This window comes from Myodes glareolus, chromosome 5 (assembly GCF_982192425.1).
Source record: "Myodes glareolus chromosome 5, mMyoGla1.1, whole genome shotgun sequence".
NCBI lineage: Eukaryota > Metazoa > Chordata > Mammalia > Rodentia > Cricetidae > Myodes > Myodes glareolus.
Genome location: NC_142030.1, coordinates 71,340,652 through 71,360,374, shown reverse-complemented (window position 1 = coordinate 71,360,374; position 19,723 = coordinate 71,340,652). Strand labels below are relative to the sequence as shown.

Here is a 19,723-nt window from a genome sequence, read left to right as displayed (position 1 = left end):
CCTTCTCAGCTGCCCCTCCCCATGCACGCTTGGAGAGTGGTGGGTGGGTGGGTGGGGGGTGATAGGGCGGAGCCCAGGGAGAAATAGAAAGGAGACCAATCGCTTTGCGCTGGCCGCTGCCATGGAAACTGGAGGCTGTGGTTGTACTGTCATAGTAACCGGTGTGTGTAGACAGGGTGACCCTCCCCTAGAGGAACGGGTTCCGGGGAAACCGCCCAGGATTCCCCGCTTGGATTCCCTGCCCTCTAAAAGCTGGGAATCGAGATATAGTCGCCAGACAGTGAAGTCCATTTCCTCCTCCCTCCTCCCCCCGCCCCCAGCAAAAATTGCGGGGATACCCCTTCCAAGGCATTCGCCGAGGGTATTTCCACTCTTCCGCGGGTGGAATCCACCTCCATAGTTTCCTCTTAGAGCCCGGTGGGGAGACAGCCGGGCCTGAGAAGAAAACGCTGGGTCTGAAGGTGGCGGGTGATGGGTTGGAGCGGGAAAGCCACGGTGATATTGCAGCGCCAGGCTGCGAGGACCTGGAAGGAGTTTCCCCCACAACTGCCTGAGGCCGGCGGGCGGCAACCCCCCCCCCCATACCCCGACGGGGGTCCCTAAGGGAGAACTGCACACTGCAACCGTGATGCCGCTCTGACAGGCAGTGGGGAAAGTTCGACTTTTCCTAATAGGTCAACCCCTTCTCTAGTTGCTACTCCGTGTCACCTGCGAGCCCTCCCGGCAGAGGCTGGCTGAGAGCTGGGACCTGAGGCTAACATGCTGCTCTTAGGCATTTAGAATCAAGGGTGATCCGGAAGGATTCCAGAAGCACCCAGTGGGGATCACACCTCATCATCGAAGACTCATCCCCAAAATCGTCCCTCCTCAAAAATCTGCAGTGTTTTCGAACTTGCCACTTTTTTAATTAGTAAAAAAAATTGTATAAAAAGAAGTACCTGAATTTATCAGCATGAGGAAGTCTATGAAAATAATTTTCCATTTTGAGAAAAAAAATTTTGCGTATATGTATTTTTGTGTCAAGTTTAGGGGTAAAACAATGACTCCCAATGACGTTGAGTCTATCACGGAGGAAGTCATTTTGATTAAGTGAAGTAATTATTGGCATTTTACAGATTTTATTTTCAATTCATATTGAAAAGTTATGTAAGCAGCTATCCCAAAATGTTTTAGAGTTATGTAAGGCCATAAAATCCCCCAGGAATATAGTCTTCACTGTATAGTTCAAATCAGTATTTCAACGGGATCTTGGTTTTGGTTTGGGTCTCTGATTTCTTCTGGTTTTTCATGCTACCTAAACAAAGGCTTTCCAGATCCTTCCCTGAATCCAATGCCTATTAGAAACTAGGATGGAACATGTTTGAGTTCTCAGGAAACGAAAGTACAGCCCACTTGGAAATAAATCTCAAGGACAGATTGTCATTAACGAAATAGAAAGTGAACTATGCCCCCTCATGCTGTAAGCAAGCGCCAAGTGTGATGCGCTGTGGCGCTGTGACGTGCGGTGAGTGCAGAAGCACAATGGACCCAATCTTCCACCAGCACCAACGCGCCGCCCACTCACGGGAAAGAGAGCCACCTAGTGAGAAACTGTTCACATCTCCGGTGCGTAGAATTCTACTTTTCTTAACTCTTGAGTGTCAACGAATGGAAGTTATTACTATATACACTCAAATAGTCATTTTTGTTTAAGTTAGTATACAGAGTGATGGGTTCCATTGTGATGGGTTCCATTATGGCCTTTTTTACGAATATGTCATATTTTTATTCACCCCCACCCCAGTGACTTTCTCCACATTCCTTTCCTCTCCCTCTTACTGATGCCCTCCCCCACTTAGTCCTCCCTTCTGCCTTCCTTGTGGTTTGAATTCCATCCTCTCCCCCGACTTCCCTCCCTCAAGACCTTTCTTCCCCTCTCATGGTCCTCTTTGAACTTTCATGACACATGCACAATTTAAATCTAGATGCTGTGTATGATAGAAAATGTAGTGTTTTTTTTATAGTCTTATTTTCTGTAATGTTTGATCTCCAGTTCCTTGCCTTTTCCAAAAAAAGTTTTAATACAGTAATTTCATTTTTTATGGCTGAAAAACCCATTGTGTATATATGTAACAATTTTTTCATCTGTTATGAATATATAAGCTGGTTCCATTTTTTAACTGTAGGGGATAGTGCAGCCATAAGCATGGATGTGCTAGTATCATTGTGGTATATTGACTTAAGAGTTCTTAGGGTCTATACCCACGAGTGGAGGAGCTATCACATGGTAGTTCTATTTTTAGCTTCTTGGGGAACTTCCACAGAGGCTGGCCTATCTTACATTACCACTATTGTTTATAAGAATTCCTTTCCCTGCCACATCCTCACCAGCATTTGTGGTGATTGGTTTTCTTAATGACAACCATTCTTAATGGTGAGATAGAATCTCAAGGCAGTTTTAATTTGAATTTCCCTGATGGCTGAAAATGTTGAATATTCTCTCAAATATTAATATTTCTTATTTTGAAAACCTTTATTCTCGGCCCATTTACTAAAGATTTGTACTTTGGTGTTTACCTTTTGTATTTCTTTAAATCATTTAGATTGGGGGTTCTCAACCTATGGGTCACAACCCCTTTTGGGGGTGAACAACCCTTTCACAGGGGTCACATATCAAATATTTACATTACAATTCACAACAGTATCAAACTTGCAGTTATGAAGCAACAATGAAATAATTTTATGGTTGGGGTCACAACCTGGGGAACTATATTAAGGGCTGCAGCATTAGGAAGGTTGAGAACCAGTGCTAGATAGTGATCCCTTTTATGTGTAGTTAGCAAAATCCCCATCTGCAGGCGGTCTCTTCACTCTAGTGGCTATTTTCTTTGCTATTGGGAAGCTTTTTAAATTTCACATAAGCCCATTTGTTAACCTTGGGATTATACCTTTTGTCATCAGAGCCCTTTTCAGAAGTCCCTTATCCATGCCTTTAGCTTCAGGTGTTTTCCATGTTTTCCTCTAGTTGTTTGAAGTTTTAGGTCTTAGATCCATTTTTTTTTTTTTTTGCACAGTAGAGAAATACATTTCTAGTTTCATTCTTCTATCGATGGTTCCAGCAGCCTTTTTCCTGAGTATAATTTTGATAGTTTTGTTGGTGTGTAGGTTTGCTTATAGATCCCTTATTCTGTTCCATTGGCTTATGTATTTTTTTTTTCTGCCAGCACCACATAATTTTTCTCACTATGGCTCTTCGGTGTAATCTGAGGATCAAGTACTGTGATACCTCCAGCATTATTCTTTCTGCTCAGGGCTGGTTTTACTATTTGAGGTCCTTTGTGCGTCCATATGCACTTTAAAATTGTTGTTTTGGTGGTGGTGTTTTGTGAAGAGAGTCATTGGAATTTATTGGGATTGTGTTGACTCTGTAGATTGCTTTTAGTAATATGTCCATTTTCACACTCTTAATTCGGTCAATCCATGATCAGGGGAAGTTTTTCTTTAGTGTCTCAAAGTTTTCATTGTAGAGGTCTTGCAGTTCTTGAGTTTTTCCAAGACATTTTTAAAGCTTTTGTGAATGTAATTTTTATAAGCAAGTTCATTATAAGTAGTACTGATGATTGTGTGAAGATTTTGTACCCTAATATTTTGCTGGAAATGTATTGATTTTTTTCTTTCTGTTTATACATAACTTTTCAACTTTCTCTTGTCTTATTGCTCTATCTGTATTTTCAAGACTATGCTAAATATTCTGTTTATTTCCTGAAATGTAGTGGTTAGATACTTTCAAGATTTTAACAAAAATGCAATTTCATACTAAATAAAATATTCACCATAACAACCTTTTAAGATCCACGGCATGTATCTCCAGTAAATAATAAGCATGTCATATACTTCTGATGCTAACTCTATAAAAATGTTCATATCTTCTCATTTTGGAAACAGAAAATGAGATAAGAAAGATGAATTCTTTATTACTGCTGACTGATATTTTCAATAAACATTTACTGAGGATTATTATATTGCAGGAACTGTCCAGGTTACCATGGCTACCACAGTGAAAAAGGATGGTACTTGTCTTAGAATAACTCACCTTCTGGTAGAGGCACTGCAGTACAAGAAGTGAGAAGAATGTAAATGCTGGATGTGGTCATTGAGATATGGACAAAATGGAAAGAGATGTGGTCAGAAACAAACTCTGTGTTTATGTCAGCTTTCCTAAGGATTTTATAACCATCGTCAATACCATTTACAATATGCCTATTAAGTAGATAAAAATAATGGTAATATTTATGTCTCACAGAATATAAAACATTGATTCTATCTTTAAAATTATCTTCAAAAATCGATAAAATTGAAAGGAAGATTATTACAAATCTGAAGCCAGCCTGGCTGCCTTAGATAGATCTTTCTATTGCTGGAATGAAAAACCGTGACCACGTTGAGGAGAAAAAGGTTTATTTGGCTTACACTTCCACATCATAGTCCACCACTGAACAAAGTCAGGACAGAAACTCAAGCAGGGCTGGAACCTAGAGGCAGGAGCTGATGCAGTGGCCATGGAGGGGTGCTGCTTACTGGCTTGCTCACATGACTTGCTCAGCCTGCTTTCTTATAGAGCCTAGGACCGCCAGTTCAGGGATAGTACCACCAAAAATAGGCTAGACCCTTTCCCATCAACCACTAATTAACAAAATATCTTACAGCTGGATCTTTTGGAGGCTTTTTCTCAATTGAAATTCTTTCCTTTCAGGTAACTAGCTTGTGTCGTGTTGACGTAAAACTAGCGAGCACATTATCTACACGAGTTCCAGGGAAGGCAGGGCTATATAAGGGGACCCCGTCTAAAAATTATACAAATGAACAACAGAAACAAAAACCAGCAGATTCAGAAAAAAACACTACTTTGAATTTACATATTGATAATGCGCACTTTTTCTTCTCTTCCTACTGTTTTAATCAATAGCCTTGATAATCATTCTCAAAGAATCAGAGAATTGTAGAACAATTCTGCAGAATTTTTGCTTAGACCCCTAGTAGATATAAATTACATTAACCTAAATAAACGTTTAAGAGCAGCTGCCTCATTCCATCGACCCTACCTGATCTTACAGCTATTCCATTTGTCTTTTGGCCAAAAGTGATCTCTTGGAAAATTTATAAGATAACAGACCCAAGTGTGCCTATGGCTCTGCTGTCTCAGTCTCTGAACTTCATTTTGCTGAAGACTTTGCCCATTACAGACTTCCTGTAAATTTTAATGATGATACATGTGATTTTCTGAGTGTCTGATATACAATACCGGCCCTTAAGAAATGTTCATTTTCTTTATAACAAGATAATATGAGTAACTTAGAGACACTGCAACATAAAAATTACTTGTAATTTAAAAACGCTGCCCTAGTTTTAGTCTGTAATAATCAGAGAGCTGAGTACACTGTCAAATCTATTGTTATCCAATGCTAGAATATAGATTTTTGTTATCCGTGCTTCTGATTGCTGAAAAGAACGTGGCACCAAGGCACTGTGAGTCCCTCTTTAGATATTTGAAACCTCAAAAACCTTTATTACTACCAAACAGCCGAGTACCATTTACCTATACACACACAGAAGTGACTTTTCCACCAAACACTAAGAACTTAAGAAGCTACCCTTAGTATTCCTGTTTCATAGGAAAAATCCAGAGCTTCCAAAACCCAACAATTAACACATAGTAAGCCTCCTCCCTGTTTTTAATGATAGACATCACACACATTGCATGAGACTTTAACAAGTACTAATGTATTCAAATATTTAGCCTACATATTCTGAATGCTTCCAAATCATATACACACAATTGGGCACCGATATATGCATTTTTACTTTGATGAGTTGAGTTTATCGATTGCACTTCCACCTTTACAATACACATGAAGCTGATTCGGTCAAATAAGTGATTCATGCTCTTCAAATAGTGAGTCGGAGACAAGTTGACATTTAAACTCAGGCCTACTTAGATCAGGATCAGCAGCCTTCTTCAAAGGATTTAGCAAGCATGCATCTATCCATTCATTCCCAATCGTCATTTAGCCTGAAAAAGAGTTGCAAAGCTTTATAGTCCAAAGTCCATGTCGAAATCCTTTGGATTTGGAGCCTGGGGAGATGGCTCAGTGGATAAAGCATTTGCTGAACAAGTATGAGGGCCAGAGTTTGTATCCCTGACACTAATATAATGATAATAATAATATATGCTTTTTAGAAGCTGGCAGACATCAAACTCTGTCCTCCACACATGTGCACACACACATGCATACACAAGCACCTGCACACGTCCACCATTTTATTGTTTGCTGGAGAAAACTTTAATCTCCAAGAATTTTTTTGTAAGTACCAATATGCAAATACCTCTAAGAAATTACAATACTAGAACATCTACCAATTTAAAGTATAGAAACAGAGCCAGGCATGGTGACACATGACTTTAATTCCAGCTTAGGGAAGCAGTGGCAGGCAGATCTGTTAGTTCAAGACGCCATCCTGGTCTACATGGTGAGTTCCAGGACAGCAGGACTATAGAGATAGACCCTGTCTCAAAAAAAAAGTGTAGAGACAGCATAAAGAAGACCAAAAGGAATAAATAAATGCTCACAGAGAAGGTGGAAGAGTATTGAAGAATAGAGCAAAATCTTAGTCTCTCATACCCTATTGGCAGAGAGCCTTAAGGTTCATGAAACCCTTCAGTATACAAAGTACGTGAAGGTGTCCAAAGGCATCTTCTGATACCAAACCTGAAAAGAATTAGATTCTAGTCTGCTGTACTACCAAAACTGTTGCTTTCCCCTCTGTCATCTAACTAACCATGAGAACATAACCAATATTTTCTGTTTTCTTAGTGTAAGGTAGATACTATTCCCAACACAAAGACTATTATACTGGTGCTCATTGTCATACATTTGTTCTTTAAAATCATGGGGAAGCATGCGTAGATGCACACGTACAGACATGTGTCTTTCCCCTGTTCCTGTCATCAGTACTTCATTCAGCATTTCCATTTGTGTTAAAATGTGGTAAAAATCACTTTGAAACATAACCAAGGTTATGGACCCAAACACTCTCCTACTTGACCTATTTCCCCAGAGTCTTGCTCAGAAAACTTCCAGGTATAGAAACTTGGATAGGTTGTCCCATACTTGTGAAAGACTCTCATTGTTATTGGAATAAGACATGAGCTCATTTCAAAACACATTGTCTCCATATGAAGCATTTAGAGAACATTTTTTTGCATGGCTTAACATCTCCATTGGCTTTCTTTTTGTTACCCTTACAGCAAGGTTTCCAGTCTTTAGGTGACCACTGTTCTGGCCCTTTCCTCTAACTCCCCTACCTACTACTCATTTTTGAAGCAGAATTATGGGGGACGTTGGCAAACAAGGAAACCCAAAGTAGGCTCTCTGAGATGGCTGTTTCTTGCCCCCAGAAGACACAGAGGGGAGAAAGAAGAGGAAGGCTCAAAAGTAGGTTTCTAGGACCAATAGTGGGAAAGGACAGTCCCTGGGGTTCTGTAAGATACCTAAGCCAGCATCTGTTTAATAGATTTCAGCCGTGGGCTTCACCAATCCTGAACGTATAAAGTTGTTTCTTTTTCTTTTCTGTGGTGTGCTCTTCTGTCTTTCTTGGTCTCCAGTTGTTTGTTAGCACCTGTCCTCTAGACAATCCCAGTCCAATCTGATCCTGACCACATTGGCTATCATGACCTTGACCTCTTAGATCCTTTGAAAAGATAAGAGCTCTTTTCATTTCAGAGTCTTTGACACAAATTATGTCTTCTATTTCGATACCATTTCTCTTCAGACTTCTTTTCTTGCACAGCAAACTTCAAGATGAACTCTCCTGGAGGAGCCTTAACTGCCTCCCACCCCGCAGCATCAAGGAAGCAGCTACACTGTTTATTGTGGGTCTCCACAGAGCTCTGTCCTTCGTGACCATCTGGTTGGCACTGTGTTCAGGTTGGTCACCTTGGACTGTAAAGACATATCACTAGATTCTGTTCCTCTTGTACTGATTGCAGTCATTCTGCAGTTGAACTGGTGTACCCATGTTCAACAAGTGCTTCTTAAGTCAGTTAACTTAAAAGAAACTTGTAGAAATTTGAACCATGACTTTTAAGTACATGCTTAAATGTCCTCATCACTTTATTGGGTATATTTCTAGAGGAAATCCCTAAACAATTAGAAAAGAACTCTACTGGGCCCTCAATCCTTGTGGATAATCGAAACCCACTCTTATACTTAACAAAGTGAAAATTTTAATTAAATGAAATTTACTTAGGCAGTGAGTAAAGAGAACTCATATAAAATTCAGGTTATTTCACAGCAAAATTCCATCATTCTGTATAGACAAAAAGTATTGAAATTTTGATTTTTAAATTTAACTTTATTTCTAATTTGGAATTGTCCAAACAGTTCATTAAATAGCAGGAAAAAGATGCACACTTTCTTCTAGAAAGCAAGAGGAAAGGCCCTCAGCATGGGAGAAAAATAGTACAGAAAATTGAGGTTTAAGATGTAAAGAACTGTAGTGGTGGCTCTTGTATGTAATCCCAGTACTGCACTGAAGTAGGAGGGCCACCATATGCTCCAAGTCAGCCTGGGCTATGGACCAAGACCATGTCTCAATAAAAATGAAACAAAAAACAAAAAAAAAGAAATCAAAACAAAGGGCCAAGAAAATAGCTCAGTGGATTAAAGCACCTGCCACACTAGCCTGATGGCTTGAGTTTAATCCCTGGAGCCTACATAAAGAGAGAAAGAGAAAACCAATTCTGCAAAGTTGTTCTCTGACCTCCTGTTCACCCACACACAGTATGCATTCACATACACAGCAATAATGTTTTAATAATATATGTAATCACAAATAAAGTTACTCAGGGCCTAAGATAAAAAGTTCAAGAATCTCTGTTTTTCACCAGGAAAATGTTAATAACTTCTAGCGTTATTTTTCTACTGTAACGGGATAGAGTTAATAAATTGATGTAAGATTCTTAAAAAATCACTTCAGATTTCAAAGCAAATGGAATAGTTAAATTTCTGGAAGCAAACTGTCCAATCATATGTAATATCTGAACATCACCAGAACTTGATAGAAGCTCAACAGATGCTTCTACTCTTAGTGTATACACAGAATAAAAAAAAGAGCTGACATACTCTTGTTTTCACAAAGAACAAACAGGAAACAATGTAGAACTGTATCCAAGGAGGAGGTAGAGTGCGCTGTCCCCAGATCAGTTACGTAATATCGCCAAGTATAAACTGCCAAGACAGAAACCAGCTTTCATCCACTGACGGGGAAGTCTCAGTTCATTAGTTGTTTGTGTGATGAGATGAGAGGAAGAACTGTCCGAAAGCTAAAGAGTACAAGGAAACTTGCCCGGAGCTAACCCAGCTGGCCCTGGCTAGCACAGGCATCCCAGCTCTCCCACTGCCTTGTTCATTTCCTCTCATGTGCTCTCTGAACTTTTGGTTGAGGTGTTTCTGTCATGATCTTCCAAGTCATCCAATTCTTTGATCAATAAGACACATATACATATAGTGCAAGTAATAAAAACCCAGAGACAGAAATTGGGATTCAACCTGAAAACCAGAAAAGCAAAGCAGCTAAGCCTCTAGAGAAGTCTTACCTAAAAGTAAATGAGGTATAAGACTTTGAACTCACCAAGATAGGACAGATAATGGAGTATTTTCTCTGAATTTGTCAAATGCAAATGGACTAGGCATTGTTGATGTATTTATTGCCTGTATATATTGTATATAGTTATTGTACTTATTGTATATAATTTTCTGCAGGCCCACATCTAGGAAAGGAGTGTTCTGGATATTTTACAAGATTATAAATTTCATTTGCAGTAAAACTGTATCTTAATGTCCTTGTGTTATCCTTGTGACCTTGGTTTGTTCTTATCCCATAACCTTGCCCAAGGTTCCTCAAGAACCACCTTCAGGAACCCTTAGAGGTGTGACTTCAGAAGCCACCAGAATCATAAAAATGGCTACTGTAAGGTCACTTAAGGGTGATTCTCTTGAGGAGCCTATGTCCACACTTGGTGTGTACTGTCCTTTCCCTCGGTGCCTCCCATTTTACCAACCCCTGATTTAATCTCCATTCACATTCCTCTAATAAACACCAAGTCTGCTTCATACTGACTCAGCCTGAGGTTCTCTTCCACCGAAAAGTCACCAGCCTGGCTTCTCTGAACAGAACACATCAGGCTGCTACCGGTGGCAGCGTGAAGCTGTGTCCCCTACCCCTCTCCTACTGCTGTTGGCATCACCATTTAAAAGACCAATATTCTCCCAACATGGTCTACAGAGCGAGTTCCAGGACAGACAGGACCATTACACAAAGAAACCCTGTCTGGAAAAACTAACAAAGACTGATATTCTCCCAAGCAAAATAGCCCAGGCTGGCCTTGAATTCATAGCAATCCTGCTTCTTCCTCGGGAGTAATGGAATTACAGATCTGATGTGGAATGTGCAATATGTACTATTGGAAGTTATGATGAAGTTAAAGATCTTAATTGGCTCTTATTCATGGTTCTAGAAACAGGCACCCTCTAATCTAGAACAGCTTTTAAGAACTCTGGAGCTGTAATGTAATCCATCAGTATTTGTGGACTGAAGGTGGAAGTGAGGTACAGAGACAGGTGGATGGGTTGAAGGTCAGCCTTTGCCTTATTTGAGCATGTTTTAAGCAGTGAGCCACTGCATTTGGCAACTGTGATTGGCTAAGATTCAGCTACTTGTTGCAAATGTATACAAAGCTTAGCTTTGGGTTAAGCATAGGCTAAGGTTGAAGCTCATAAGTCAGGGCTCCTGTATGGAGTCTCTCACAGGCCAAATTTAGTTTAGTGTAACAGTACTTACGAAATTTGTGATTATAAATATTTGTCATATGAAATATAATAACTAATAACCTGCTGGTTGTGGAGAAAGAAGGAAAGAAATTTAATAAATTCCCAGGCTTCTACTTGGAAAACTGAATAAAAGTTGAGAGGCAAAGAGAAGGAAGATTTGGAGGCATTCAATATTAGAGATGATGAATTCACTTTGGATGTGTTTAAAACTTTAAAAAAATGTGTGTGTGTTTGTGTGTGTGTGTGTGTGTGTGTGTGTGTGTGTGTTGTTCAGTGGGGGACTCGTGAAGGTCAGAGGATAACTCTGCCGAGACAGTTCTCTCCTTTAGCCTTTATGTCAGTTCTGGGATGAAGTCGGATGTCAGGCTTAGACAGTAAGACCCTTTTCCCGCTGAGCTGTCTGTCTCGATCACACTCACTGCATTTGTCTGGATTAAGAGAGTTTATGAATCTAGAGAAATTTAAGAGGAATTGTCATGAGCATGTAAGATTGTAATTGAGGATTATTTGAATGACTTTCCCAGAGAAAGTCTACATAATGAATGAAAGAGAAGAGGGACTTTGTCTTATTAAAAGGCAAAGGAAACAATCCAACACAGAAAAATAGAGACAGGAGACACTCATAGACAAGAATGAGGCCTCTGAGGAAAATGAGGGAGATGGGTGCCACACAGCAGGTGCAGAAAGGCAATCTCTGGTGGGATAATTGGTGCGGGAGAATTATCTGTATTCTGTCAATAATGTATTTTAATAAAACACTGAATTGGCCAGGCAGGAAGTATAGGCGGGTCAACCAGACAGGAAGTAGAGGCGGGACAATGAGAACAGGAGAAAGCTAGGAAGGAGGAAGCCCATTCCTCCATTCCTGCCCAGACCACAGAGAAGCAAGATGTAACCTGCCCCGCTGGAAAAGGTACTGAGCCACATGGCTAACACAGACAAGAATTAGGGTTACCATAAGATGTAAGAATTAGTTAATAAGAAGACTGAGCTAATGGGCCAATCAGTTTATAACCTAATGTAGACTCTGTGTGATTTCCTTTGGGGTATGCCGGCTGTGGGGTACCGGGTGGGCAGAAACCCCAACAAGCTGGCCCATCATGTTACAGATAATAGATAAAACTGTAGTTGTATTCTACTGGAATGTTATTGAGCCTGCATTCTTTGTGAATGATTTTAAACTTTATGGTTACAAAACTTTATGTACTAAAGAAATTTAGGATCAAAAATGATAAAAGCAATTTAGCATCAAAATACATTTTTTAAAAATTCCTCTGATTGGTATATACAGAAAGTCAGAGAGAAAAAACATAAACATACAGCAAAAAGCTTTATATTTTGCCTCCCATCTCAAACCAGAAATGTTCTGGAGAAATTTACAAAGATTCTTGATAGGTTTCTGGCTTCTGAAAGTAGAAGGAATTTGATGCTGAGTAAAGCCAGAGATTCCTACATCCACAGCAGCAAGGAAGAAACAGTAGAAACGCTACTGCTGTGAGCTCTTGGAATTGCTACCCCCCTCTCCACAGTTCATCTCTCTCCCCCAGTCTCCCTTCCTTCCTTCTTTCCATCCAGAGACCAGGTCTCAGCTTGTAGCCTAGGCTTGCCTCGAACTCAGGGCCGTCTTTCTGCTTCAGCCTTGCAGATTCTAGGACTACAGGATTGAACCACCACACTCGGTTTCCAAATACTCGGTTTTCAATAGTGAAAGGTCAAGAAATATCACTGGACTCGTTAATATGGTATTCTATTTCTAAACTTCAGAAATTAAAAATTACTCAATGTAATGGCCAGCATACACCTGTAATCCCAGTCTGTGGGAGGCGGGGACTGCAGGACCAGGAGTTCAAGATCATACTTGGCTAGTAGTGAGTTCCAGGCTGGTTGACCTTATCTATGAGACTCTGCCAAGAAACAAAACAAAATAAAACAACAACAACAAAACAATCAACATGCCTGGATTAGTGGGTTACAGTCAGGTTCTGATAGTCTCCTGGGTTTGGAATGAAGTAGAAATGAGCTGAGTTTGAATCATCAGAAGTGTATAGCTGGGACTTAGGAAAAGGTACAAGTTCTAGCCTGGACTGAAGTTTTAAAAATGAAATGGGCCCTGAATTCAAGTCCCAGAACCTACATAAAAGCTAATTCCCAGCTTTCTGGATGGAAGAACAGGTCCTACATCTTTTCATTTAGAAAGACAACCCTGCAGGCTGAGCATCCCTACTTTCTCTAGAGCTGTGTGGGCTCCAGAACCTTCTGCTGTGCTCCCAACACTTTCCTTTAGAATGATCTTTTAGAACTATTCCCTTTATTTTCTTTATTTACTCCTCTTTTATAAACAGCAGATAGCTAGGGTTTTATTTTACTTAAATCCTGACACCTTCTGTTTATACCTGGAATTCCCAGGAGTATAATCAATTTGAGGTGGTCTCTAGTTTTCTCCATCATGTACTTAGGTTTATTCGTTTATTCACTTTTTATTTGTTTGTTTGGCTTGAGACAGGGACCTACTATGCATCCCTGGCTGGCCTGGAATTCTTTGTGTAGACCAGGCTGGCCACAGACTCACGAGATTCTCCTGCCTCTCTCTCCTAAGCGATAGAATTAAGTATTTGCACCACTGTGCCTGGTCCTTTTGTGTGTTTTTATTTTTTTATTTGTAATTCTGTTTTGCCTAATAACTAGAAAATTCCATTTTACTTTCTTCTGATAATTTGGACTTTGTAGATTCTATTTTTTATTGAATTTTTATTTATTATTGTGGGCAGAGAAACCACATAGGTCAGAGGACAACCTATGGAAGCCCATTCTCTCCTTTCATCACAGATCAAACTCAGTTAAAAAGGACACAGCCCTTTACTCAACACGTCATCTGACTGACCCTGAAGATTAAGTTTTGACTATAGTTTTAAAAGATACCCCCAAATTTCTGATAAAAATACCTAATTATTTCTTTTCCTCAGTTTCAAAAATTAAAAAATAATACAGCTATCCTCCCACCTCCAAAAGGTATGTTTTAGCTGCTTGATGTATTAATTTTTTTTACTATTATAAACAATAAATTTATTTCACATTTTTTATTGAGCTATATATTTTCTCCACTTCTGCTCCCCTTCTACCCTCTCCCATGGTCCTCATGTTTCCAATTTACTCAGAATATATTGTCTTTTTCTACTTCCCATGTAGTTTAGATCTATGTATGTTTCTCTTAGGGTCCTCACTGTTGTCTAGATTCTCTGGGATTGTGAATTGTAGGCTGGTTTTCTTTGCTTTATGTCTAAAAGCCACTTATGAGCGAAATAGTGATGGAAAATTTGTGGACATGATTTAAAATTATGTCTTGTCTTTAATGGGGGATTCTGGCTTTTTTTTTTTCTTTTTCTTTTTCTTAAGATAGGATCCCACTATGTAGTCCTGGCTGGCCTGCAGCTTGCTCTGTAGATCGGGCTTGCTTCTATCTCCCAAGTATACTGGGATTCAAGGTGTGAATCACCATGACTACCCCAATTATTACTCTCTTTTTTTTTTGAGTCAGGTTCTCACTCTAGCCTAGGCTGGCCTAGAATTTACTGTGTAGCCTAGGCTGGCCTCAGACTTTGGTAGTTCTCCTGCCTCAGCTTCCCAAGTGTTGAGATTACAGGCGTTGGCCACCAAATGCAAATTCAAGGCCAGCCTAGGCTCTGAGCTGCATGAAATCTTTGCTCAAAAGAAAAAAAAGGAATACCATAAAAAGGCGCACCGCGCGCGCGCGCACACACACACACACACACACACACTACAATTTAAAAAATGAATCTCACTTGTGAACATCTTCCCCACCCCCTTGTGCACCCCCCCTTGAGAAAGTGTCTTATTACTGCAGCTGAAGATGATGCTGATCCTCCTGTCCCCACCTTGTGAGTGCTAAGACCTCAGATCCACACCACAACATATTTAGTGCTAGGAATTGTGCCTAGGGCTTTGGTCTTTCTTTTCCAATATAAGACTACATTCTAGTTTTGGTGTTTAAGAAAAAAAGGCTTTCTTAAGCTCATTCCTAGACCCAACACAAAAGCCACAAAATAACTATGATATCCAGTGAAGATTATAAAATAATCTATTAAGTACAAATAGTTTGCCACAAATGTAAAGATGGGACTATAATTCTTAAGAACTGTCTAAATAAGAGAGACCCATAGCTCCTCTCAATGGATAGAAATAAAGAATTATGGGCTGGTGGGATTGTCCAGTGGGTAAGAAACCTGCCTTCAATCCTGATGACATGAGTTCAGTCCCTGCACGGGATCCACATGCAGAAGAAAAGAATCAGTCCCCTTTAGTTGTCCTCTGGCTCCCACCTGTGCACTGGGGCACACATGCCTCATCTTCATCAAATATAAACATGTAGAAAATTTTTAAAGCAGTAAAACATTAAAGATTTAAGAATCGTAATTAAGCATAAAATCTCTTGACTGACTTGGTATAGCAATGTATGAAGAGTTTAAAAATAAGCATAAATTGATTATAGAATCATTCCTGCTAGAATCAAGAACACAGGCTTGCTGTGGGCTGTGTAAACATTATAACTCAAGTTCTACTCTCTGTAAGTAAGAGAAAAAACTATTGAAGGAAAAACAAAGAAACATGAAAATATATGTAGATAATATCATTCCTTACAAGAGGTTCAACAAGAAAAAATAAGATAACTATCTTAGCGTTATTGTTAAATGTGGAATCGATATGAAAAATCAATAGCAGTTCTTCATTCCCTAGTAACAGGAAACTCATATACCTCTGCACCAAAGAGCTTTACAGACACAACAGAAACAATCTTAGATGCTTAGCAACCTAACCAAGAATGTGCAAAACCTTCATGAAGAATATTTTGATTTCCAAAAGGTAAAAAAGGAACTAGAATAAAATGTACATAATATTAATGTCAGACTAGAAAATCAATAGTGTAAGAATTATAATTCTGCATAATTTACTGTGTTTTCAAAATTCCAACAAGGTTTTTTGTTTGTTTGTTTTTGTTTTTTTGTGGGACTTGACAAGCTGACACTAAAGGCATGACCTACAGAAATGGTCTAAGAGAATGAAGTGCAGTTTACTCCCTTTTCCCGAGGAAGAATGTTCATTGTAGAATCATGGTAATTAGATACCATGCATCAATATTAAAAAAGAGCAACACAGTAGGACACAGGATAATTGATAAAGTGTATATCATAAACCTGGTGGGTTCAGGGCATATTAACTTTCTGTCCTAAAAAGAAAAGGAAAAAGAAAATTTCTGTCCTAAAAAGAAAAGGAAAAAGAAAAAACTACATTGATATCTCATAATCTTATGAGACTTGGGTTTTCATATCTAGAAGTTTTCAAACTGTTTCAGGATACTTTTTTACTAAAAATTAACTGAAATTCCCACATCTATTTGCTTATGTAAATCATATCCACTGATCTTTATTACATTAGAAATGAAAACAAATTTATAAGTCATATGATGAGATAACACACTTCATTAGTCATCAGAATGATGACGTCATACATGTTGTTCAGCCTCTGAAAGACTCCACTGCTCATGAAGAAATCAGAATGGAAGGGACAGTATTTTAGTAACATAAAAATGCCTTTGGCCATGCAAAAAATGTTTGGGGACTCCAAATTTCTCCATATTACAATTTTAAAAACAAACAACTTCTACAAATTCAAAGCTAAATAGATGTCTAAACCTGAAAGAAATTCAAAGCTTTGTTAACTACTAGAATAAATTGTAAGAGAACACAGTATGACCTTAGGAAAAGTAAGGACCCCCTAAATTGACATCAATAGCACAAATTGTAAAGGAATGGCAAAAAAGTTTGAACACCCTAAGTTTAGTACTTCTGTTTGACCAAACACCTCAAAAATCAGTCTAAAATTAAAGCCACAATCTGAGAGGGGTTGATTCTAGCACACATGTTGTATTAAGTATTTCTCTGCTGCTGTGGTAAACGCCATGACCAACATCATCCTAGGGAAGAAAGAGTTTACTTTGGCTTTTGGTTCCATAGGCACAGCGTGTCTGTAATAGCCAAGAAGGCATGGCATGAATAAGAAGCTGGCTGATTACATTACATCTGTATACAGGAAATATACAGAAAGTTCAGGAAGTGGGGCAAGGCCATAAACACTCAAAGCTGCCCCCCACTCCCATGATCTACTTTGTCCAACAAGGCTGCACCTCCTCAAAGTTCCATAATCTCCCCTAACTGGGAACTTAGTGTTCAAATACACACTCCCATAGTGGATAGTTCTCATTCAAACCTTCACCTTTGCCCCTTCTAGCTTCAGGGCCATCTCATGATGCAGGATGCATTTAGTCTGAATTAAAAAGTCCTGATAATATTCAAGTCTCCACATTGTTCAAAGTTCCAAAGTCTCTTCTGTGACGACTCAAGGCAATCTCTTTAACTGTGACTCTTTGTAATATATATATATATATATATATATATATATATATATATATGTATATATATGTATATGTATATATATAGAGAGAGTTAGAAATAACCATGTCACAGCCTCAATTTTATGTTACCTTGAAACTTCTTGTGTCAAAAAAATTAGTCCATTCTATTTTAATTTAGCTTCAGGTAAGTGCTTAGAATATGGACAGAAAGCAGTCAACTACCACGTGAATGGCCTCTAACTCTGTTGCTAATAGAGTCCTTGTTCCTCAATGAAACATTATGAGCTGAGCCTCTAGTCTCTACTTTCCACACTTTTCTCAGCACTATTGTCTCCCAGAATCCTATCAGAATGATTCATTAAGTTCTGCCTATAGTATTCAATGCTTTTTCTATCCCAGACTTCCAAAGGTGTCCATATTCCTCCAAAGTATAACACAGTCAGTTTTTTCCCAGCAATAACCTCATTCCTCTGATAATTCAATTTCTCTATTTACTGTGATAAAATATTATGACCAAAAGCAACTTAAAGAAAAAGTTAGCACTATAACTGCGGAAGAAATAGAAACAGTCATGAAAAATCTCCCAACCAAAAAAAAAAAAAAGCCTAGGACCAGATGGTTTTAGCTCAGAATTCTACAAGATCTTCAAAGAAGAACTAATACCAATACTCCTCAAATTATTCCACATAATAGAAACAGAAGGAACAAATGAAGGGAGAAAAGGGAGGTGGAAAAGGGGAGGGAAGGGGAAAGAGAGAGGAGAAAAACAAAATGAAACCTGTGCTACACAATGCTTCCAGCTCATATCAAGTCCCAAGGATGGCCCAGGGCAGGAGGCTGGAGAGAACCAGAGGAGAAGACAACTAAACTAGATTTCCTCTGGAGAGATCTTTTTTCCTTATTTATATTTCGTAATTTTTAAATGCTTTTGTTTATTTTACGAACACTATACTCATGGGTGCACTGATAATGGAAGTGTCCTGCTTACTGTAGGTTAGAAAACCCCCATGGAATTATGGTCTCCCCCACCCCTTCCAAACTGCCAAACTTAGAAGCGAGTGTATGCAAGGGCTCTTGATGTAGAAAGTGTAACTTTTCAAAGTCATCTAATTTTAATCCCTTGATAATTTTTTAAAATTCTGATTCTCTCCTCAAGTACAGGCTCTTGAGTTCAGCAGATGACAAAGTCTGCCCCTCAATATCAATGGAAAAGATAGTTAACGGTTGGATTATAAAGTCCCACATTCTTGGCTCCTGTTAGCTTTCTCAGTGGTGACCGATAGATCTGAGAGGACTTCTTAGGGAAGAACACTTGGGCTGGCTCATACTTTCAGAGGTTTCTGTCTGTGATTGACTGCCTCCGCTACTTTGGGCTTGAGGTAAGACTGCACACCATGGTGTCTAGAAATGAGTGAAGAAAGAAACTTGCCTCGTGGAGCACAAGGAACAGAGAGAGAGAGGAGGGGACTAAGGACTACATGTGCCTTTAAAAGCACATCCTTGGGGACCTACTTCCTATAGCTAGGTGGCGCCTTCTAAAATTCCCACCACCTACTAAAATATCTTCAACTAGGGACAAAGTGTTTCCCTTGTGAACCTGTGGGGGATAGTTAATATTCTAACCAAGACAGTTCCCCCCTCCTCTATCTCTCTCTCTGTCTCTGTCTCTGTCTCTGTCTCTCTCTCTCTCTCTCTCTCTCTCTCTCTGTGTGTGTGTGTGTGTGTGTGCGTGCTTATTCTCATACAGTCAACTTCTTTGTAAAATGCCGGTTTGATAACAGGTTTAGGGAAATGGCCATATATAGTTGATGGCTAGGTAATGAACAAAGATTTGAAACTATCTTTCAAATTAAAAGTACATGTGCCTATGGACATAAATTCTACCAGTGAGAGTTTATTGGCAAAACTATTGCTAATAATATGATATCACAGCAGCAGTACCCTCCCATGGAATTGTGAACTACAACACCACAGGCATTCAGTAAGAATCAGGCAGCTGATAAAGCAGCCAAGCCCTCACTCTGCATGCACTCTACTAGTGCAGAGGACATCTAAGACGTGAAAAATCAGCAATGCAGTGTGTCCCTGTGTTATCTGTGAGAGGAAAAGGAGGCATGCATGTTTGTGAACACCTAGAACTCTGCTAAAGGGAAACTCGAGGAACTGGTAATAGTAAGGTTACACGTGGGGAGGAAAAAAAGAATTGCCGAGGGACAGAGTAGGGAGAAAAAATACATTTCCTAATGTGCTTTTTCCTGCCTTTGGTTTGTGTATGACTTGTATGTATTCAAAAGCAAAATCTGCTTGGAGTCAGAGATAGCCATTTGCTTATTCATTTAATTCAAATAGATTTCCTGCCCACACATGAGTGTTGTTGTTGTTTTTTTTCTCTTTTATTCCTTTGGTGTTTTAGGGGAGGCCCACCACC

At 39.3% G+C, this 19,723-nt stretch overlaps 1 long non-coding RNA gene across 1 annotated transcript; it reads left to right on the top strand.

Moving 5' to 3' along the window:
* The first annotated feature begins 99 nt into the window (after positions 1 to 99).
* On the top strand, positions 100 to 4,355 carry LOC125398345 (uncharacterized). Its single transcript, XR_007231365.3, has 2 exons — positions 100 to 1,605; positions 4,008 to 4,355. It is a non-coding gene; the product is annotated as an uncharacterized LOC125398345 (long non-coding RNA).
* The last annotated feature ends 15,368 nt before the right edge of the window (positions 4,356 to 19,723 follow it).